The following is a 24,552-nucleotide window of genomic DNA, read 5'->3' on the forward strand; positions in this document are numbered from 1 at the left end:
CAGCGCCCCCTTCCGGAAGCCGGCGGGGACGGCACGAGAGCGGGCGGCCGGGCGGCCAAGGGGTGGCGCGGCGCACGAGAAAGCGGAACTACGGCTCCGAGCGCGACGCCTGGCTACGGGGCTCCGGAGTAGACAAGACTCATCTAGGCGCGAGTCTACGGTCCCGGAAGAAAAGGGCCTTGCTTGCAGCGCCTCCTGGTGGCCAGAGTCAGAAAAGCACGCTGGGCACTTGGTTTAATCTAGGTCTTGTTTAATAAGAGTTCGCAGTGGCTTTCTGGGATTGGAACATCAGGTCCTTTCAATTCACTTTTATAAAGAGCAATGTTCCCCGAAATAACAGATGTCCCAAATTTTGCTGTTGTTCTTCTCCTCTTCCTGATAGAACATAGTCCAGAGCGGGGAAACAAGGTTGCATTTCCTTGGCATTTTGCCTCTTGCCTTTTGATACCTCACTACACCGCGTCTAAGTAGCTAAGCTTGATTCACACATTTCTCACGTTTGTTCCTTTCGCCCTTTTCACAGCTCCTCCTGACCCTGTTCTTCCCACCCCCAGATACTGTAGTCAGTCAGTTCGACTCTCGGTAAGGGTGTGCCATCCAGGTGTCAACTGTCTTTGGTGTTTGGCAAATGTGAACTGCTATTAAGGGTGACGTGTTCTAGTCCCAAATGTTTTTTTAATAGTTACCTAGACACGCCTTCAGTTAGATCGCCCAGTTTAAAGGCTAGAGGAATGGCATCCCGAGAAAGCAAGGAAATACAGCCCATGGACCTTGCTTGCACACGACTGGCCAGCTCTCCATGTGGAATCAGAATCGTAAAAAAAGAACGCTGCCTTGAAAGAGATACCATAGACATAATTAGAAAATACAAGGAAGAGCTTGAATGGGGATCTTGTTACCGTTTGGATCCGGAATGTCACCCCAAAGACTTAAGTGCTAAAAGCCTTGGTCACTAGCCGGTAGAGGCACTGGAACCTTTAAGAGGTGGGACCTGGTGGAAGTAAGCTGGAGCCAGTCCTTAAATTAGTAAGACCCTGCCCATTCCTTTCCCTTTTTGCTTCATGGCTGCCCTGAGACAAACACCTTTGCTTCCTACTGTGATGCACGACTTTGCCACAGACCCCAATATAATGGAGCCAACAGTTATAAACTGAAACCACAAGTCAAATAAATCTTTCTTTCTATAAGTTAATTACCTTAGGTGTTTTGTCACTGATCCAGAACACTAATACAAAGCCAGTCTGAAAAAAAAATTCCTATCGAATGGAGAGGTGGCTTAGGGATTAAAGTGCTTGCTGCTACATCACGAGGATGGGAGTTCAAATCCCAGCACCCACATCAGACTGTTCACAATGGTATGACTTTGGCTCCAAGGTATCTGGCACCCTCTTTGCTGTGTGAACACACACACACACACAGATATACACACAAAACAAATTTTTTTTAAAAGGAATTCACCAATTAGCTGTGAAGGAAATGGTTTATTTTGTTTTGTTTTGAGCTGGAATCTTGCTGTGTTTTCCTGACTAGTTTTAAATCCTGGTGACTCTCCTGCCTCAGCCTTCTGAGTAGCCGAGATATTCCAGTGTTCCTGGTTTGTAAAGGACGTTTTTGGTTCCATTGGATGAATTTGAATATGGTCATTAGAATACTGGAATTAGAAGGGAAATATTTATTTTTATAAAAAAGAAGTTAGTTACTGAGGGAAAAAACTGGCTAGAAGACAGTCTGAGTCTGTAGCATATAAAATAATTTTCTTAAATATAAGATGTATATTAGTGCATTCCTCTACCTAGAACCATCTGGATGATAAGAACTATAATAGTGATCTCTAAGTAGGAATAGAAATTTTGTTTTGTTTTCTCCTTTGCTTTTCAAGATAGGGTTTCTCTGTGTAGCCCTGACTGTCCTAGAACTCATTCTGTAGTCCATGCCGGTCTCGAACTCACAGAGATCCACCTGCCTTTGCTTCCCAAGTCTTTGCTGTTTTTATATTCTATTCTATAATGTTCAACATTATAGAATTTTCTTTTTACTAACAAATTTTATTTAAAATTTGAAAATAAAGTATCATTTCTCCCTTTGCTGTTAATAAGACAATTAGCACATCCTTGGAAGGTTAAACAAGTATGTAATGAATAAATGAAGGCTCCAGGCATGCGGCTTCTCAAGAGCAGGGAGTACAGAGGAGTTGGCTCCATGTCGCCAGTACTTACCAGGAGGCCTGGCAGCTAATTCAGTAAATACATATTTACTACAAGAAAATAAATATAATAACCGGATTTGATGAGAATGATCTTATCTTGCTGGATAGTTATCATTTTCTTCATGGTACTGATACATTGCCAAAGCTTTAGATTAGGAGTTGAGAGATGGCTCGGTGGGTGAAAGTGTTTGCTGCACAAACAAGAGGACCTGAATTCAGATCACAAGCACTCACGTTTCTGAGGGGCCTAGGGGTGTAGCTCAGTGGCAGAGCGGGAGGGAGTGCAGTATATGATATGTCCTTTTACTTTTGGTCTCTAGTGTATGGCGCGAACATCGCGTTAGCGTTTGTCGGTTCATGTTGGCCTAGCGTGTGCAAACCCATGGCTCTATCCCGTATTTCCCCAGGTCAGTAAATTAAAAATATTATTGACTTGAATTAAATGCATGAACTGAATGAATAGCTTCGCAACCCTGCCCCCAACTCAGTTACTGCGACCACTGTTTCTACCTCATCAAAATATGTATTCTGTCTTTCAGTACCAATTGACAGCAGGCAAGGTACAGATCTGAGCATTTTAAAAATACGACCATTGCTGCTGTTCCTGGTACCAGTTTGCCTTCTTCACTTAGTTGGGGAAAATGCTCAAAGGGAAAGCAAAGAATAGAATCCCAAGGACACTGCCAAAGCTAATACAACACGCTGGAGGAGAATGCATGGGAAATTATTGTCCAGGCCAGTCACAGTCTGAGTCAGAAACCGCTGCAGGCAAGCTGGCATTTTGAAACATCGCAGGCAGCAAAAAAGCGAGGTCCTGCAGACAGAAACGTCTACAGACTAAAACAGTCAAACCAGAAGCAATTTGCTTCCGAGGAAGCAGCATTAGCGTGGCTGATCTGGGCTTTGTGAATTCTGAGTTCTCATGATGGAAGGGCCCCTTTTCATTGCGTCGATAAGTGCAGTTTATCTTCCAGGCCATAATCTGGGAAGGTCTGACTCTCAGTGTGTGGATGGCAACCCTTCCGGAACAGATCGGTTCCACTCGGCGACCCCTGCCTACCGCAGCCTGCCTTGCTGCTTAGCAAAACAGTCACGCTGTGTGCCAGAGAAGCCCCGCCATATCTGCCCAGACTTCAGGAGAACCGACGACCTGTAGGCAATGCGTAACTCCACTTAATAGGAACACATGAAGCGGCCTTTTAGGAGGAGTTCTGCCCCATAAAACACAAGAGTGAGAGCTGGGCTGAGCCGATAAATGGATTGCTTTCGGAGAACGGGCGAACCGAAGAGGAACACAGTGTTTGTCATTTGCATATTAGCACAGCAGCTGTGGCTGATGTGTGCCTGCGTGTTTAGCTGTGTGTTAAATTGTGACAGAGGTTTGGCATAGAACAGCTTCTCGGTCAGCGGCTTTGAAGGGATGCGGGTTTGTGCGAGTGTAATGTCAATAGGAAGCAGTAGAGTGTTGGCGTTTCACCCCGGGTGGGAATAGGAACTCGATAAAGATATAAGCCCTAGCGCTACTATGTCCACTTCCATGATGGGTTTCCGGTCCGCACGTTTGGGAACTTCCTACTAATGCAATGCCTAAAAAAACCTGTGCTGCTTTAATGCTGGGACAGAAACTGTGGGAATTGAATGGTTACAGACTCAAGTTGTACTGATATTCTTGTGTATAGTTAGTTGTTTTCTACTCTTTTCTCTTAGCTTTTGGGGGGCCTGCCACCCACCTCCCAAATAAATACACGGAGGCTTAGTCTTTCTTAAAAATGCCTGGCCTCAGCTTGGCTTGTTTCTAGCCAGCTTTTCTTAACTTAAATTGTCCCATCTGTCTTTTGCCTCTGGGCTTTTACCTTTCTGTATACCTTTCTTTGGTTCTTATTCCGCAATCGCTATGTAGCTGGGTGACTGACCCCTGATGTCCTCCTCTCTGTCTCCTTTCTCTCACTTCTCCCTCTCCTCTTTTGCTCCTATTTATTCCCTATGCCTGCCAGCCCCATCTAGCCTTTCTCCTGCCTAACCATTGGCCATTCATGTCTTTAGTAAAACAATCAGGCTTAGACAGGCAAAGTAGCACACCTTCACAGAGTTAAATGAATGCAAAATAAAAGAATGTAACACATCTTTGCATCTTTAAATAAATATTCCACAGCATAAACAAATGTAACACATATTCAACTGATCGTCCACAACACTTGTGTTCCTTTAATACTAATAACAACTTATTGTCAAAGTTATTTATTTAATAAGGCAATGTCTCAGTGTAGAGCTCAAGCTGATTTGGAAGTCACTACGTAGTTCATGGCTGGCCTTGAACGTGCAATTCTGCCTCAGCCTCCCAAAGTTATAGGAGTGTGCCACCATACTTGGCTTGTTTATTTATTTTTGAAATGGAACTCTTTGTTTTGTTTGTTTATTTTTTTTTTCTTTAGAGGCTTCTTTAGCTTTCCTCTCTATAGTCCTGGCTACCTGGGAACTCACTCTGTAGACCAGGCTGGCCTTGAACTCACAGAGATCCGGCCCCCTCTGTCTCCCACATGCAGGGACTGAAGGTATAAGCCACCACCTCCACTGTTCTTAGAGTCACAGAAAAGTCATAGACAATGCGTGCAGTTCCCATGTGCTCTTCACTCTGTTTTCCAGTTGACAATATCTTACATCACCATGGTGCATTTGTCAAAACCAGGAAGCCCACATTTGCATCATGAGCTGAAGTCTACAGATTTTTCCACATTTCCCCCTGCTTCATTGATTCAATGCATGAGCCTACTTCACAGTTATTTCTCATATCTCCTTTTGTCTTCTCTGACTTGTGACTGTGCCTCAAAGCTTTCCCATTTTTTCACAGCTATGACAGTTTCAAAAAGCCTTGCTCAGATATTTTAAAGAATATATTCCATTCGGGCATGTCTGCTCTTTTTCTCATGATTAGACTGGGGTTGTGGGTTGTGCAGAACAACAATAGAGAAGTCCATCCTCACTGTCATATCAGAATTTTGTGCTGTGAACATGGCTTACGGTTGGCCATGATAACCTGCCCACTTAATGCTGTCTGCCTGTAAGTAGTCAGACTCCGGGCCAGGAGCTTGCAGGTTCTTCGTTTCCTATGCAAGGATTGAAATAACGGCACACGCAGGTTACAGACCAGCAATGAAACTTTATTCAAAAGCAAAGCCGTGGTGAAGATCAGGAAGAAATACGCTGCCGAAAGTGACCGCAGCCACACGAGTGACAGTGCCCAACGGCTCTGGTTGTTTGACGATTCTCTTTATAGGGCTCGAGAAAAGGATGAATTCGTTGCCAAGGGCTATAGTGCCAGGTGCTTCTCTGTTTTGATTGACGTGCCCCTTTCCCATGATGCATCTAATTTCAATTATATGCAAGCTCAATTATCTATTTCAAAGATGGTAAATAGGGGATTCTTTCTAAAAATTCACGAAGAGGGCAGTTTGTCTTACTACACTTGCACCAAAACCACTTTGGGAGCTGTGTGTATCTCCCAAGTCAAGGGGAGTCCCCGGTTACTAAACTATTCCCTATGCTTGCCTGTCTGATTAATAACAAGCTACGTTTACCCTTTCCCAAGGAAGCAAGCCACCATGTCTGGACACGCTTAAGGAGTTAGTTGCAAATGTGTTGGGGGAAGGGAAATTATGTGCAAAAATTATTTAATTCTTCTGTAGGGAAATTTGCTCCGTGTCTGTCATTTATTATTTGTCATTTATTTATATCATCATGACCCCATGTATATGTTATTCTTTGCTGGTGGAATGGAACATGAAAGGTTTTGTTGCTCAATTTGTACCTGTGTTCTCTGGCTAATCACTCTACCTTTTAACTCCGGGAACCACAAGTCTTTCTTCTAGCCTTATAATTTCGTGAGTTTGCCTTTTCCAGGCTAGAACCACACAACACATAGCCTTTTAGGTCTGGTTTCTTTCATTTAGAAAGATTCACCTAAGATTCATGTATAAAGCCAGATGTTCATGCCTTTAATTATAGCACTTGCGGGATGAAGGAGGCACGAGAAATGAGTTTAAGGTCAGGTTTGACTGTCTGGTGAATTTGAGGTCATCCTGGGCTATGCGACCCTATCTTAAAATTAGCTAATTAATATGTAAATAGACCCTGTGTTAAAATTAGTTCATTAAAATATAAATGATTTTCTAAAAAGAAAGAGGGAGAGAGAAAGAAAAGCTGGGCACAGAGGCACACGCCTGTGAACTCAGCACTTGAGAGGTAGAGCCAGGAGGATCAGGAGTTCAAGGTCAGCCTCAGCTACTCGGCAAGTTTGTGGCTATTCTGAGCTATATGAGACCATGCTCAAAAAGGAAATGTACACACAGTCAAGCAAAAGATTGTATGTTGTGAACTCTGTTGCATGCTAGACACTGAAAGACATTTCGCCTTGTGGATGTGTTTATTTAGTTTTGCTATTCATCTATTGGGAGATACATAGTTTCTAGTTTGCTTTGTTTAATTGTCCATGAAGCTGCCATAGAAATAATGCATATGTTTTAGTGTGGACATGCTTTTTTGTTAAGTTGAGTAAAAATAAAGGATAAATCTGTTGGATCGCATATGGCTAAGTTTATATTTGGCTTTATAAATAACTGCAAGCTGTCTTTTATATATATGGGTGTTTTGAATACATATATGTCTGACTATCACTTGCTTGCCTGGTGCCTGCCATGGAAGCCAGAAGAGAGTGTCCTATTTCCTGAATCTAGAGTTACAGATGACTGGGAGCTGCCATGTGGGTGCTGGGAATCAAACCCTGGGTCCTCTAGAAGAGCTGCCGGTGCTCTTAACTGCTGAGCCATCTCTCCAGACACAAGCTATCTTTTAAAGTGGTTGTTCCTGTGGCTGGACAGATGGTTCAGCAGTGAAGAGCACTTGTTCTTGCCGAGAACCCAAGTTCAACTTCCAGCACCATGTGATAGCTCACAGCCATCGGTTACTCCAGTTCCAGAGGATCCAACACCCTCTTCAGACCTCAGCCACGAGGCGTGCACATGGTGCGCGGGATTACATGAAAGCGAAATATTCACACATATTAAACCAAAAAATTAGCTGGCTTCTCTTGAACCAGGTGTGGCAGCACATGCCTTTAATCCCAGCATTATAGAGTAGAGACTGAGGCAAGCAGATCACTGAGTTTGAGATCAGCCTGGCTTACGTGGCAAGTTCCAGGCCATCTAGGGATACTAAAGAAAGTATCTTCAAAAAAGAAAAGAAGGAAGGAAGATACTGGATGAAATAGCTGCACTGATTTACAAGTGCACTTGCAATAAATGAGCATCCCTGACAGCCTGCATCCTCAGCAACATTTGTCATCTGTGTGCGTGTGTGTGTGTGTGTGTGTGTGTGTGTGTGTGATTATTGCTGTTGCCGAGGACCAAACCAAGGGCTTTGAGCATAAGCAACCACTGTACCACTAAACTACATCCTCGGCTCCTTTTGAGGGGTTGACTATTCTATTGGACATATAATAGTATGTAATTGTGGCTTTAATTTCCATCTCCTTGACAATTCATGCAGCTAAGCATCCTTTCAGGGGTTATATACCATCCTGTATCTTGCCTTTGAAGTGTCTGTTCAGATCTTTTCCTATACTTAAATTAGGTTGTTTAGTTCTATATTGTTAAGTTTTTATAAGTTATTTGTATGTTTTGGATATGAATCTTTACCAGGCATGTGACTTACAGATATTTCCCAAGTTTTCATACTCCTAACAGTATCAATCACAAAACAATACTTCTAAATTTTGATAAAGTTCAACATATCATATTTTGCCGTTAACATAAAAAATGATTACTAAACCAAGATAATGAACATTTTCTCCTTAGTTTTCTTTTCTTTTTCTTTTTCTTTTTTTTTTTTTTTTGAGATATGGTCTCAGTGTATAGCCCTGATTGACCTTGGCACTCAGGGAAATCTACCAACTCTGCCTCCCAAGTGCCGGGATTAAAGGCTCTAATTGTACGTCGCCTGTCTTGATGTCCCATTGTTCTTCTTACCTTGTAGGCTTTTACCTAAAACCTTTATTATTCAAAGTAGCCTGCCTGGCTTTTTGCAGATGAAAGAGTCTATTTTAATGCTTCCTTCCCAGATCTGCCTCTTTCAACTGTCTCCTGCACCAAGTCTTTCCAGCAACTCTGCCTAATTTGAGGGAGTGTTGCCCACATTATTACCTGTGGGTCCTTTGAAGATGAAAGATACAGGCAGAGCCCAGTGATCAGTGCAGAAGGGACTCTTAATGTCCGGCTCCTGATACTTAGCTTACTTGCCTGATGGGCCCTTTTGATTTTTCTCCCTTGATATTGTGAAGAGTTGAAAATCCACAAGCTGCACCAAATTCAGGCCGTGGAAGAAGTTGACAGTCGCCATATGGTTTTCAGTGACGGAGAAAAGCTTATTCTGCCATCTTAGGCTGTTTATTTTTCCTTGACTCCTGTTCTGTAACATGGGACAATGTAATCATGCTGTTACAGTACAATGTGTACCTCGATGTTAAAAGGCTTATGCTGAAGGTCTCTTAGCAAAAGGCCACACGGTGCATCAAGGGGCTTTTCAGGGTCCTGTTAAGATAAATTCTTCCCTTCCACAATGCCGTTAGCAAGCGACTTTCCCTTGGAGGACATACGATGAGGGTACATCTAGGGTTATGCAAAATTCTCAGTTGGATAACTATGACTCGGGACATTTCTTAAGAACTGTGTTGTGAGCCAGCAAGATGGCTCAACGCATCAAGGTGCTTACTGCCAAGCCTAGCCACCCAAGTGATCTCTGGGACCCATGTGATGGAGACCAACTCCCACAAGTTGCCTTCTAATGTCCTCTTATGGCTTTGTTGTTGTTGGTTTTGATTTTTTTTTTTTTTTTGAGATAGGGTTTCTCTGTGTAACAGCCCTAGCTAGCCTGGAACTAGTTCTTGTAGTCTATGCTGGCCTCAAACTCACGGAGATCCTCCTGCCTCTGCCTCCTGAGTGTTGAGACTAAAGGAGTGTGCCACCACTGCCCGGCTTTGACATCCACTTATGGACTGTGATACCTGTGTGCCCCTCACCTCCCTCCCAAAATAAATAAATAAGTAAACGAATAAATAAATATGTAATAAAAATTTTTAAAAAGTGTATTGAAATAGAACTGGGTGAGAGTGATGTTGTCAATAATAAAACATTGAGCCTGCTCTAGTGAGACTAGAATACATTTGCAAATGTTGATGCATTGTTAGTTAGGCTATATTTGCTGATGACACCAACATCACAAATTCATTCCTTCATAGTCAGAATGGGTTGGGCAGAGTTTGAGAGACATGGCAGCAGTGTGGGACACAGGAATCTGGACATTTCAATCCCTTCCTAAATAATCTGCCTACCGCCCAGTATGGTCAAATTTGGTTTCTCAAAAAAGAGTTCAAAAATCAAAATCCTCATATGAAGTTCACAACTGGTTTTAAAGAGCCAGTGGTGAGGGCTGGAGAGATGGCTCAGAGGTTAAGAGCACTGGCTGCTCTTCCAGAGGTCCTGAGTTCAATTCCCAGCAACCACATGGTGGCTCACAACCATCTGTAATGAGATCTGGTGCCCTCTTCTGGCCTGTAAGTATACATGCAAGCAGAACACTGTATATGCAATAAATAAAGATTTAAAAAAAATAAAGAGCCAATGGTTTGTGGGCTAAAAGAACACAGATCAAATAAATGTATCTTGGAGATGTAATGGAGGGAAGGCTGAACAGGTGCATCTGTAAGCATCAGATTCTGATCTCTGGTTTAGAATCTACGTTACTGTTGTGGCTTGAATATGGCATTCCCCCATCAGCTCCTGTGTTTGAATACTTGGTCCCCAGCTAGTATCAGGAAGTGGAGCCTTGCTAGAGTATGTGTGTCCCTGGGGGGCAGGCTTGGAGGTTTTGTAGCAAGGTTCTTCTTCCTGGTCTTTTCCTGGTTCTTGTGTGTGAATGAAATGTAATCAGTCTGCTTCCCCATGGCCAGCCTGGCACTTGCTCCTGCTGCCATGCCTTCCCTGCCACGATGGACTGTATCCCATCTGCGCCTGCAAGCCGAAGTAAACTCTTCTCGAACTTCCTTTTGGCCAGGTCAGGGTACTTAATATCACAGCAACAGAAAAGCAGCTGATACGGGCTCTTTGCTGATGATTGTTAGTATTTATTATGTGATGATTGTTATGATTTAGCAAACATACCAACAATATCTTAACCTTGTTAGATGTACTGGCAAATGACATGCCGTTTATGATGCAGAGCAGGGTCAAACTTCTTGTTCGATCCTACGGAAATTATCTGTAGTCTCATCTCTCTCTCTCTCTTTTTTTTTTAATGTTTTCTTTTTATTATTTATTATGTGTGCAGTGTTCTGCCTGAATGTACACCTGCAGGCCAGAAGAGGGCACCAGATCTCATTACAGATGGTTGTGAGCCACCATGTGGTTGCTGGGAATTGAACTCAGGACCTCTGGAAGAGCAGGCAGTGCTCTTAACCTCTGAGCCATTTCTCCAGCCCTGTAGTCTCATCTTTTAGGTGGGGGAGGAGAGAGATTGTGACTTGACTCGATCACAGGAATTGATGCGTAGCAGAACCAGAAGCAGCGCTGAATTCTGACCCCACGTCCAGAAGCCTTCCTGTCTGCACCGACAGCTGCAGCAGCGACTGTGGCTTCCCGTCACTGGATGACTGAGGCGCCTTTCTACCTCCTCCGACAGCTCATGTCATCTCTAACCATCAGGACATTGCTACTCCAAGTGGGAATTATATTAAACTCACTTTACACAGAGAGAGAGAGTAACCGACTTACTTACTCAGGACCCCACAGCAAGCAAATAGCCAAGTCTGAGTTAAGATCCAGTCACATTGATTCCGAAGTTCATGCTTTTTAGCTACCCCAGGATTCCTCGTCTTGGCGTGGAGACAGAACTAAACGCCGTGTCTGTATACACTCTCACCTATCCTTCCAGGCAGGCAGAAGGGGAATTGAGGCCGGGGCTTTGAAGGCAACACTGAGTCTGCCCTGAGGTTTTGTCTTGTTTTCATAGACCTGCCTGGGGCCACGTAGGGAAGTGGGGGTCAGGACTCCACTTTAAAGTTGGAGTCTTTAAAACCTCTAAGCTGGTTGGAAGACACCCTATGATTATAAAACATATTTTAGAAAAGCTCATAGTTGTTTCATCTGAAGGATTGATGATAATATTGCCATATTAGTGTTCTAAGAGTTCGTTGGGAGATGGGAGAATCTCATTAAGCCAAAAAAAGCTAACTGTATATATTCTGTAAGCTTCTACTTACCAAATGGCTAAGAGCATCATTATATAGCATCTGAGGCCCGATAGCCAAGCTGTCTCCACGTTGCTTTAACCCACCTACTTAAACCGTTGTGTATTTCCAAAGTTAAAAACTGGCAAAAAGAAAAAAAAAAGAACAGAATATGTAGTTGGTGACAACAGCAGGGATCGGTGGTGATGCGATTTTAATTCACGCGGTGGTGATGCGATTTTAATTCACGCGTCAGAATTTAAAGCACTTGTTCTAAACATAATGGTCAAAGCCAACACAGGCGCTAAGGTTATAGCGCCCTTGTTCAGAGTTTCATTTTCTAAAGACAAAGGGCAGCCAGAGATGGATGCAGACGTGCTGGCTTGCTTGCCTTTAGCTCAGTTTCGCCAACTCTTACACAGTTCAGGAACTCCTGCCTAGGGAATGGTCCTGACTACAGTAGGCTGTATCCCACATCTATGAACTTAGTTAAGACAATCCCTCGCAGACACGCCCACAGGCAAACTCCTTGGAGATAAACCCTCATTGAGACTCTTCCCAGGTGTTTCTAAATTGTGTCAAGTTGACAAAGCTAACTACCACAACAAGTAATGTCTGAGTAAATTTTTTTTTTGAGACAGGGTTTCTTTCTTTTTTTCTTTTTTGATTTTTATTGAGCTCTACATTTTTCTCTGCTCCCTTCCCTGCCTCTCCCCTCCCACCTTCAACCCTCCCCCAAGGTCCCCATGATCCCAATTTACTCAGGAGATCTTGTCTTTTTTTCTACTTCCCATGTAGATTAGATCTATGTAATTCTCTCTTAGTGTCCTCATTGTTGTGAGACAGGGTTTCTTTGTGTAGCTTTGCAGGCAGTCCTGGATCCTGCGCTATAGACCAGGCTGGCCTCAAACACACAGAGATCACCTGCCTTGGCCTCCCAAGTGCTGGGATTAAAGGTGTGCAACACCACTGCCCAGCTGAGTTATTCTTTTTTTTTTCAATTGCATATTTCATGCATTGAAGCTTTTATGATTTATTTATTTATTTATTCTATGTGTCTTTTACATCATGTATCTTGATCCCATTTATTCCCCCCATCCCTTCGCATCTGCGCTCCTTCCCTGCACACCCCCCAAAGAAAATACAATTTAAGAGAAAAAATANAAACAGGGTTTCTCTGTAGCTTTGGTGCCTGTCCCGGAACTAGCTCTTGTAGACCAGGCTGGCCTCGAACTCCCAGAGATCCGCCTGCCTCTGCCTCCCGAGTGCTGGGATTAAAGGCGTGCGCTACCACTGCCCTGCTAAGGGAAAAACTTTAAAAAAAAAAATCTTGTCTTGGAAGCTGCAGTATGATAGAGTGAGTCACACAGTAAACCCCTTTGTCCATTTGGAAGTGTTCACTGCATTGATCTGGTTCGAGGCCTCTGGTTTCTACTACCCGGTTGAAGCTGAGCTCTTGCTAGGGAGCCTCTTGGAGACCTTGTTGTTGTCCTGTATGTGGAGATCTTGCAGTTTGGGGTCTGCAGGTCAGCTCCCTTCACATGCTCCAGCAGATCATAGTAGATAATGATGTGTGGATAACGGGGCGAGCCAAATCATATCCTTTGCATCTTGGTCCCCCAGACGGGAAATGGGGACAACTCTCCCATGCTTACAACTTCGGGGTTGACTCACCCACACTTGCACTAACAGGGTTGGCTCTATGGTCCTGCCCTGGAGAGATGACTCGATGGTTAAGAGCACCAGCTGTTCTTCCAAAGGACTCAGGTTCAATCCTCAGCACCTACATGGCAGCTCACAATTGTCTGTAACTCCAGTTCCAGAGGATCTGATACCTTCACATCAATGCACATAAAACAAAGTTAAATAGATTTTTAAAATGTCTGAGTAATCTTAAATACTACGCATTCTGTTATTTGTTAAAACACCTAACTTTCTCCCCTCAGAGCTGGGGATCAAACTCAGGCCTCATGTTCTCAGGGAAGTGTTCTCCTTCTGAGTCACCTCCCCAGCCCCTTTCATTTCTTTCTAACTTGCTGTACTATTGAAGTGTCCAAAAGACGGTTCGTGTAAGTGCAGCCTTCCTCTTGGCTAGATGGCAGGAGAACACGTCACTTAATGTGATGCTTGCTTGAAGTGCTCGTTCACCAGTCTATTGCGGTACGATAATTTTCCACTAATCTTGCTTAAATTTTTATTAAGAAAGCTGCCAGAGTATTTCAAGTGGGTTTTTGTCATATTCCTAGATTTTTTCATTAACTTGTGATAATACTTCTTTTTTAAAAAAAAATAGTTAATCTAGTTTGCAGTCTGAAAATAAACCCTTGGGTCATGATATTATTAATTATTATTATATATAATATATTATAATATATTTTTACTAAACTTATATATTCTATTTGTAGTACAGTTTTTCATCTGTTTAGAGAATCTTAAATCTATAGCTGAAATTGCTATGTAATTCCTTTTTAAATTTATTGACTATAGTGCTGCCTCGTCTGTTACGTTGCCTCCCGTGATGGACGCCACATATTTAACTGCTTGCGTGTCAGCAGCTGGAGAGCCGGGACCAGGTCATGTTTGATTTTCTGTCTTTTGTATCGAGCACAATGCTTAAGGACATGGTAGGCGCTTGATGAATCTGTGTTGAACGATGAGAAGAACAGTGTCTGGACACACTTTCCTACAATCCAATCTGGCCCACTCTTGACGTCTGCCATGTATTGTCTTCATAACTCACGTTCCAGTCCCGGTAACTTTGTGTTGTTCATTTTACTAGTTCCCGTGCAGAAATACCATTGTTGAATTCAGTACTGTAGCGAGACAATTCAATTAGAGATCTCTGCACCAACATGGCTATATCTCAAAGATGTTAAATATGACAAAAATAAAAAGAGCATAGGCATAATTTGGGTAGGCGTACCCCAGTTCTGTGTGTTAAATACTCAATGCTACCGGAAAGTGACGAAGTCTTCAAGAGGTGGGTTTGATGAAGCTTTGAGGCCTTGGAAATGTGCCCTTAAACAGTACTGTGAGATGTTAGTCTCTTCTCTCTCGTATCTGGGTCATGCTGCGTGCACTTCTGTTCTACTGGGTGTTTTTGCCATGATACGCTGCCAAATCACCAGTCCAAAATCAATGGGACCAATTATGGATTGAGCCTGTGAACCACCTTCTCTCTGAGCTTCGATTCTCAAGCATGCTGTTAGAATACTGGGATGTTGACTGATATGAAGCTCTAAACATCCAAACACTAACCTGGATGTGGTGATACACATTGGTAATCCCAGCACTTGGAAGGCGGAAGCAAGGGAATCTGAAGGTACCCCCCCCACTACATAGCAAGCTTGAGACCAGGAGATGCTGGACCAAACAGACAAAGGCTAACAATGTTAAGCACTTGTATTAGGTTTGTTTGTGCTGCCGTCTCTAAACTCTGCTGATTCTGTGTATCCTTCTGGCGCATTGCTCTGCATCAAGGGGCTAAAATCTATGTGAATGGCACCCATGTGGCAGGCTTCTGATTTGGTTTTGCCAATTCGAAGCACTGGCAGGGGACTGAAAAGCAGCAGAGAGTGAGATACCATTTTCCCCCCTGTTCCTGGCAGTACTGCAAATATGGCAACCCCAGCAATAGGAAGAGGGGGCAGAAGAGGCTCCATGGTTAATTCAACAATGCTATGCTGACCTTCAACAAGGAAGTAGTCTGTTAAATTGGTAGGGTGGTAAGGGAGGATTGTCTGTACTCTGTCAATCATGTTTTAAATAAACACTGATTGGCTGGTAGCCAGGCAGGAAGTAAGTAGAGGTGGGACAAGGAGAACAGGAGTATTCTGGGAAGAAGGAAGCTCTTTCTGCAGTCCTGCCCAGATCACCGAAGAAGCAGGGTGTGACCTACCCTGCTGAAAACGGTACTGAGCGCGATGTGGCTAACATAGATAAGAATAATGGGTAAACATAAGTTATAAGAGCTAATACGAAGCCTGAGCTAATGGGTCTATCAGTTTATATCTTATGGAGACCTCTGTGTGAACTTTTTGGGGGCTTGCCGGCTGTGGGAACTGGGCAGGACAGAAACCCAACAAGCAGGACCTAATGTTACAGTAGAGGCTCTGACCTCCACTTCCTCTGCCCTTTGCCCTCTTGCCATTGCTGCCCATTGTCCCAAACCAACCGGAAGCCAGAAGCCAAGGCAGTCTGGTGAGGTAATTTGTATCATCCGGTTTCCGAGCACTGAAGGAATTAACTTGGAGGTCAAGCGGAGGAAATGACACGAACCCCACTTTTCCACCTGCTTCTCTAACTTTCCAAATCTTTGGAACCAATGCCAGTGCCAAATCCCTTTATATGAAATACACTGAGTTGTTCGTACTTTCTTATTAAGAAGTGATGAATTCAGTCTAGTTTATGGGTACAGCATCTGTAGCCAAGAAAGAAAAATTTACATGAGAACAAGAAATCTCATATTGGAGTGAATGTTTGCTCTGGGTGGAAGAGAACAGAATGGAAGGGGGAACAAGTCATACAGACATCATATGTATCTAAAACATTTAATTTTCAAAACTAGCAGGTAAATGTATTTTTTTTTAGTTTCTATGTTTATTAATTTAGTTCTATGTTTATCAGTCTATGTTTTCATTTGCTAGACCTATTTAATCATTACCCAAATCCTGTGGGTGTATACTATAAATGAATGAAGCCAACTTTAGTTAATATTCTTTGACTGTGATGAAATATCCCGACAAAGGCGACTTGAGGGGCAAGAGTTTATTCTGGATCACAGTTCAAGTTATAGTCCATCATGGTGGTGGGACTTGAGCTGCTCACGTGGTGTCCACAGTCAGGAACCAGAGAGAAGAAAGCAGCTGCTGAGCTCACTTCCTCCTTATACAGTCCAGGACCTTAGGGAATGGTGCCACCCACAGAGGGCAAGTCTTCCCACTTCAGCTAACCTAATTAAGATTCCCCCTGCACCTGCAAACTCAGGGGCACCTCTCACAGTTAACCCTAGATCTCATCAGGATGCCAATTGAGATTAACTTTCACCAACCCTGAGGGTGTGGATTCTGGCTCTACAGCCAGTTTGAAGTTAACGTAAATTAAGGCATTGAATTTCTTGTAATCTTTGTATCCTCATCCATAAGGATAAGGACAACAGTGTCCACCTTATAGGATCACTGTCATGATTAACGGGGATAACATATGCAAAATTCCCAGCTTACTGCTTAGGAGCCAACAAGCCCTCAAGGGATCACAGAGCCTTCGTTGTGAATTTCGGGAACAACAGGGTGTGGTCCTATAAACTGCCCTGTGTGCTGCACCACGATTCAAGGGGGCTGCATTCTTTTCTATTTGAAAACTCAGATCAAGGTCCTTCTCTGCATACAAGAGCGATGAATGCTCGATGCAGAAAGTACTTAAAAATATGAGAATATACAGGGACGAAAATTAAAATGTTGCTGTGATTTTGGCAGAATTTATAAACGAATATAAATTACGTAATGACATCACTTCTGGCTGTGTTAATATTCTAGTGGCTAGACGAGGGTTGACTTATTTATTATATTGACTGTGGGATATTTGGTTTGTTTCTCTAATGTTTAATTGCTATGATTAATGCTATAGTAGGCATCTTTGTTCTGATATATATTCTTGTATGATTTCTTTGTGCAAAATATTTGTGGAAATTTTAATTAAATATTATGTATGTTTTATGACATATAATACACACAGAGAAAGAGAATTCTTTGGGTACCATGGTGAGGAGTCTCTAGCCATGGTGAGGTAATAATCTAGCTATGGTGAGGAGTCCTATATTCCCCCAAATTACTTTTCAATAGGGGAACTGCAGCAGACATGGATCTGCAACAGGGGACTAGCCACTTTGATGAGTGAGGAATATCAGGGACATGCTACAGAGCAGGACTTGCACAGGCCAATGAAAGCAAACTTCAACAGACTCCATGCAGGGAGAATCTCATTCAACTTCTTAAGTGTAGTTTCTATCTACAGCCAACTAGATGCAGACACCAGCTAGAAATGATCCGGTACCCAGACCGTGGGTTTTCTGAATGGAGGTCTTGTGGTGACTTAGTTGGAAAGCTAATGGGGTAGAAACAAGTGTCACATCTCTGGCTGACCTTGAGATGTGATTTTCTTGTGTCTTGGCTACTCACCTTGTACCTGTCCTCCCTTCTAGCATGTGGGTTCTTAGGTCCACTTTCAACTGCCTAAATGGGGAGACGAAGGGTAAGTATCAACTCCCAAAGCCTTCCACTCACTTGTTAATTAATTTCTGCAATAAAATCCTACCGGCACCTGCCCGCTTCAGACTAAGATGGAGCCAATGAATTTGAAAAAATAACTAAAGTCAATGAGCTGCTCTTCTGATAGGGTCCGGAAAACTCAACCACCGTAATTAGTGAGACGTGCAAAGTGCGGAGGTGCCACTTGCTGATAAAAGGAACTTCTTCCAGGCATTTCGACAGAGGACCCTGCCCGTATGGGAACACCTTGCTCCATTGACTCAGAAGAGCGTTGCTGGGTTTACAAGCGGAGAGTACTAATCTGGAAAACGTCTCCCCTCGGCTGAAATAGGAGATCTATTTCCTTATCCCTCCCCCCCAGACCATTGTGTCAGAATGTTGGTAAGAAATTGCGACAGTCTCTTCTGAGCTCTATGAACCCCAAAGCAGTCTGCCTAACTCTCTACCTCTATATGAGAAAAATAAGTTTTGGAATTAAGGTGATGGAGAAGCTGCATCTTATACGGACAACGGCTGTCCGGGAGCTCAGTTTGCCTGCATGGTTTCAGGAGAAGTTTCTTGAAAGCCACTGCAGAGAGTCTGACACTGTAGGTTTGGGATCTGCCTTAGCTGGGAGGAAGCCATGGGTCTGGGCAGAACCTCATCTGTGTTCTAGGTTCTACATTCTATTGGGAGATGATTAGACATAGGGGTGGTCGACTGGGCCTTCTTTTCTGTGTCTTAACAGAAATGAATTTATTTTAATTTATACTCAAATAATTCAATTATACATCAAAACCTCAGTTCACATTTATAACCAAAATACTGTTTTTCAAAATTAACGTATATAGGCTTAAAATAAAATGAGTGTAAAGGTAAACTATCTTAATGCAGATAGAACTTGACTTTGCATTAATTGAAAATACTAAAGAAAACTTTCAGGTTGCTATTTTGGAATCCAGCTGTCAATAGTTCTTTAGAGTATAACAGACTCCATCAAAGTGAGGTTAATTTTTATTTTGCTTATTCAACTCGTTATCTTTCTTTTGGTTCTTGACCAGCCGACCTATGGAACAGCGCCTGAAAAGGGGAGAGAGGATTAAAGAAAGAGACAGTAGACAGAAGGATAGACTGTCAGGAGGGTTCTCAGTGACTGCAGCAGCCCCAGATTTATTTCTCATAGCCCTTTTAGACCCAAAGCAAAGGAGGGAGGGTGCAGAAGACTTCCTTACCACGGTTCAAGGAATAAACAAGCACAATCACCTTCTTACCTCTCAAACATCTAGTAACCATTGCTCAAATACCCTGCTATTTGGCCTTGAGGAGCAAGAGCAAGCTTGAACTCTCTGACCTAAGGTCAAGATGGAGTGGAGTCACTGTGGGATCCCACATCCCATTAGTCTGAGGCATCTGTGTCCTTGACAGGACCATTCTTAGTTTATGAATGCTCACTCATATGAGTACACTCGCTCCCCCCAACTCTGTATCCTAGGCTGACCTTAAACTTGAGGCAATCCTCCTGCCTCAGTCTCCTAAATGTTGGGATTTCAGGCATGAGCCCCTGCACCTGGCTTCTGAAGAGTTAATTTATAAAAGTCATCAATATTGTGCATACATACACGAGAAAAACAAGGGAGCTCTGCCCATCAAGCTATGACCCGAAGCTTCTTCGGCATCTAGAGTTGGTTTTATGTTTAGGAAAAGCACTGTGCCAAACTGCCTGGCAAAGTTCCTCTCCCCGTGTGTCACACTGCTCCTCGGAGCCCTTCTCCACCACAGTTACTTTTCCTTTTGCTCTGAATCATAGCACGATGGTTTTTTTTTTCCCAGGGCATTCTATCAACAATAAATTACAAGTCCTGTGCTACAGACAATGCTATTACTCAGTTGAGGGACCGACGGCTTCGTAACCAAGCTGGTTCGCATGTCGACGGCGGATGCTTTCTTGCTGTATTCAATTTCAAAGGAATGAAAGAAAGGCCTTTACGCTCACTGCAGTGCACGCCCAGACTGACCCCCGAAAATTTCTTCCTTCCTCGCGTCCTGGGTTTTTTTTCCAGGAGAGATCACAAAGGTGAGATGGATGCTTTCAACAAATCTTGAAGAGAGGATTGTGTCAGAAATCAGAACTTGGCCACTTTATGTTACCCTGTGATGTACGAGGCCTCACTCATGACAGCCAGGCCCGGGCAGTGGGGTCATTTCCTCGGGCAGCAGCCTGTTATGGGACTCTGACGAATGTGCCCAGTTCTCATTTGACTCAAGGGGTGGGCTGTGAGGCCTTGCCTTCGTGCTTCCCAGGTAACTGCTGACAGCAATAATTTATAGCTTCATGCTCGGTGAAATGGCCTTTCTGTGAGAATGACCTCCCACAAATGCACCATGAAGGCCACTGTGGACCCAATCATTGTCATAATTGTTTTATATTTTCCACTAATCAAGGGCATAACCCCAAGGTAGATACCATTATCTGTTATTATAGCCTTGCTCGGTGTACGAAGCCACCGAGGCACAGAGCTTACCCTGCTTAAAGACGTAGCTCACACGAACGCAGGCAGTTTGGTTCAATCTTTTATGCTTTTGGCAACTACACTGTGTTGCTGCAATGCTGCCCTACTGGAGAGCTGGAATGGAGGCTAAACACGCATCCGATTGTCTTAGTTTACAGCGACTTAACAGAGGGGAGGCTGCGCGGTGAGTCTCCCATAAACACTTTCTGCTAGTTGGTCAAAGGATGAGGTGGACAGAAACGCCCCCACAGTTTGTTCAAACTAACAACGGAAGTCCCGCTGTCAGTGAACCTGGGGTCAGGAGAGGAAGGGAAGACTAATTTCAGCTTGGCTATGGGGTGGCGGGTAAAGTGTCAATCTAAAACAGGGAGGAGGTCAGTCACCCGAGATGGCTGCACCAACGCAGTGTTCGGGGGTCCCCGTAGAGCTACCCTTATGACAGCCACCTAGCCCTGACATCATATCTGGAAGTCTTCGAGCCACGTTAGTGAATTACCTTGACGGAAATAAAGGAGTCTAAAGTCTCAAGTCACGATCTGGTTTCCAGCGAGCTGTGATAGGGAAGTTAATTAAAACTAGGAATTGAATTTTTTTCTTTTTAAGAGAAGTGGCCATTGAGTGTTAATCAGCTGTAAAGAAGGGAGCAGAAAGCCAGGGGAATCTATAAAACCGCTCTGCCCTGTAAGCACAGTTACTTCACCTCTGACCTCCGTAGCTGAGCAAGGATTTGGCTCCGGCAATCTTCTCTGGGAAGCCAGCGGTTTGAACTGCTGCCACCAGCAAATGAGTTTTCTCTACCGAGAATGAATTCTCCTGAAGTGCTGAAACAAAGGTCTGTGTCCCGGGTGGCTATTATTTATTTGCTGGAGATGCTGCGAAATATCCCCTACTGTTTTCCCTGGGTCTGGGAACTGTGAGCCATGGTACTTAGCCTCAGGTCTAACGGAATGAAGCTCACCAAAGGGAGAAAGTGGCGGGGTGAGGGACAAGAAATATGAAAAGCGCCTACTAATACAGGCCTCGAAGTAAGCGAGTCATAAAAGCGAACAAGCCTTGTTTACTGACCTCCTCCCGTCTTGAGGATGGGGCACAGGACTGAATTAACTCTACAGCAGTGGTGTTCGGGGCAGACAAGGGAGGGGGCCGGTTTGGGGTGGTTCTGAGACCTTCTCTCAGTGAGCAGCAGTGAGTGACCAAACAGCAGCTGCGGGTTTACATTCTGGTTTCCGGTTCTCTCCAGTCAAGAGTCTGAGCTTTTGCGTGACAATGTAATACACATAGATCACTGTGAAAACGGCCTCATGTCCCACTGCATTGTCAGTGCGGTAGGGAGCCTTGCTGCCTTAGTCTGTAGGAAAAAACAGGGAGAACTGGCTTCTCTCATTCACGGTTTTTACATTTTAGTAATAATCTTCTTTGCGGAAATCAGGTTTATAGGGTGATCAACAGAGAAATATTTATAATGCAAAAGCCAAGACTTTGGTAAAATAAATCTTGGTATTTTCTTAGAATACTATGCTTGAAATGACTATGTGCAGATATCTTTAGCAAAGAAAAGAGTTCTGAATATTGGGAAATTTTCTTTTTCCTTTTTTTTTGGTTTGAGTATCGTGCTTAGTGAAAAGTACTGTGGAATAATTAACACGAGTAAGTTGGTTTCCTAAGAGGGTTTCTAACATAATGATGCTCAGATGAAAGCCTGGGCCACTGAGATGAGAGGCGGTGGTTAAAGGTGCTTGCAGCCCACACCTGAGTTCAATCCCCAGGACCCAGAAAAAGGTGGGAAGAGAGAAAGTGGTTTCTCAGAGTGGTCACCTGACGGCAACACAGCATGTGTGCACACACAACAAAAAGACACTCAGTAATAGTAATGACAATAACGATGTCTAGAAATACCATGCATGCAAAATACCAACAAGGTGCTGGAGAGAAGGCTGCAAGCTGGGTGTGGTGGAGCACGCCTTTAATCCCAGCATTTGGGAGGCAGAGGCAGACAGGTCTCTGTGAACTGGAAGCCAGCCTGGTTTACATTGGGAGTTCCAGAACAACCAAACCAAGGCTACATAGTGTGTGTGTGTGTGTGTGTGTGTGTGTGTGTGTGTGTGACAGAGAGAGAGAGAGAGGGAGGGAAGGAGAGAGAGAGAGAGAGAGAGAGAGAGAACAAGTGCAGTGGGTTGCTCTTCCAGAGAACCTGGGTTAGATTCCCTGGGTGTCAGTCCTGCATAACAGCTAACAACACCTGTAACTCCACTCCCAGGGAATTTGACGCCTTCTTATGGCCTCCTCCTTGGATTCTGCAAGCATGTGGTAAACAGACAAACAAGCAGGCAAAACACCCATACACATAAAATAAAAATAAATAAATCTTAAAAAATATTGAGAGTGACAAGATTATAGAAGCTTACATTTTAATCTTTTTACTAATATGCATTTGTAGTTTTTGAATGAAGTACATGGATTATTTGATTAATAAAATAATTGCTATAAATTTTAATACGATAGTGGATAAATAAAATTTGGTCAGAAAAGTATATATTTTTTTTCTTTTTCTTTTCTTTTCTTTTTTGGGACCGTGTTTCTCTGTATAGCCCTGGCTGTTCTGGAACTCATTCTGTAAACTAAGCTGGCCTCAAACTCATAGAAATCCATCTGCCTTTACCTTCTGAACACTGGGATTAAAGGTGTGCACCACTTCTGCCCAGTAAAAATAGTATATCTTAACTGTTCTTGCATACACACTCATGTAACCATGTGAGGTGAGAGATTTACCAGCTGACTTGATTGTAGCAAACATTTCATGAGAAACACATTTAACACCACCATGTAGATACCTGCAGTGGGATGGTCTTTCTGTATGCTGTGAATATGTATCACTCTCATTGACTGATAAATAAAGCTGCTTTGCCCTATGGCAAGGCAGGATAGAGCCAGGCGAGAAAACCAAGCAGAGCTACAGGAGAAGGACAGAATCTGGGAGACACCAGCCAGCCATTGAGGAGGCAAGACATAAAGATACGCGGTAGTAAGCCATGAACCACGTGGCAAAGCATTGAAAAAAATGGATTAATTTAAATGCAAAAGCAATCTCATAATAAACCTGTGTCATCAGCCAAACATTTATAATTAATATAAGCCTGAGAGATTATTTGGAAGTGTCTGTAAGACTGGGGGGAACAGAGAAACTCTGCTTCTAGATACCCTCCAAATATACAATGTTATTTGCCAATGTGCTTCAAAAGATGGAAAAATATTGAATAGATATGGAGAGAGTGTCTTGTTCCTGATTTCAGTGGAATTGCTGGGAGTTGCTCTCCATTTAGTTTGATGTTGGCTGTTGGCTTGCTGTATATTGCCTTTATTATGTTTAGGAATGGTCCTTGTATCCCTGCTCTCTCCAAGACCTTTATCATGAAGGGATGTTGTATTTTGTCAAAAGCTTTTTCGACATCTAATGAGATGATCATGTGATTTTTATTTTTCAGTTTGTTTATATGGTGGATTACATTGACAGATTTTCGTATGTTAAACCATCCCTGGGATGAAGCCGACTTGGTCATGGCGGATGATGGCTCTGATGTGTTCTTGGATTCGATTTGCCAGTATTTTATTTAGTATTTTTTGCATCAATGTTCATGAGTGAGATTGGTGTAATTCTCTTTCTTAGTAATGTCTTTCTGTGGTTTGGGCATCAAGGTAATTGTAGTCTACCATCATTTTGAGTGAGGTAACCCAGACACAGAAAGACAATTATCACATGAACTCACTCATAAGTGGTTTTTAAACATAAAGCAAAGAAAACCAGGCTACAAATCACAATCCCAGAGAACTTAGACAGCTATGAGGACACTAAGAGAGTCATACATGGATCTAATCTACATGGGAAGTAGAAAAAGACAAGATCTCCTGAGTAAATTGGGAGCATGGGGACCTTGGGGGAGGGTTGAAGGGGAGGGGAGAAGCAGGGAGGGGAGCAGAGAAAAATTTATAGCTCAATAAAAATCAATAATAAAAAAGCACTGCATTAAGACAATAAAAAGATGGAAAAATAATTGTACAGAACATAAAAGCACAGAATTTCTATAAATTTCTATGAGGTTATTTATAATATTTTCAGGCTGAAAGCTTTCTTAAAGAATACCTGGGCCTGGAGAGATGGGTCATTGGTTAAAAGCACTGACTGTTCTTCCAGAGGACCTAAATTTGATTCCCAGCACCCACATGACAGCGAACAATGATCTTTAAGCCCAGTTCCAGAGGATCTGATGGCATCTTCTGGCATCTATGGGTACCAGGCAGACGAGCATGCTGGCAAAATAC

At 43.2% G+C, this 24,552-nt stretch overlaps 1 long non-coding RNA gene across 6 annotated transcripts; it reads left to right on the forward strand.

Moving 5' to 3' along the window:
* The first annotated feature begins 14,687 nt into the window (after positions 1-14,687).
* On the forward strand, positions 14,688-24,552 carry LOC126488385 (uncharacterized). 6 transcript variants are annotated; one of them, XR_007588680.1, is made up of 4 exons: positions 14,695-14,802; positions 17,680-17,729; positions 17,957-18,127; positions 19,556-22,384. It is a non-coding gene; the product is annotated as an uncharacterized lncRNA (long non-coding RNA). The 6 variants fall into 6 exon arrangements; XR_007588678.1 differs by lacking the exon at positions 14,695-14,802 and adding an exon at positions 15,217-15,391 and having other exon boundaries at positions 17,493-17,729; XR_007588675.1 differs by lacking the exon at positions 14,695-14,802 and adding an exon at positions 23,718-24,552 and having other exon boundaries at positions 15,910-17,729; positions 19,556-21,067.

Source organism: Alexandromys fortis, unplaced genomic scaffold, assembly GCF_014885135.2.
Source record: "Alexandromys fortis isolate MF-2015 unplaced genomic scaffold, M_Fortis_MF-2015_v1.1 scaffold_8_9099976_23576923, whole genome shotgun sequence".
NCBI lineage: Eukaryota > Metazoa > Chordata > Mammalia > Rodentia > Cricetidae > Alexandromys > Alexandromys fortis.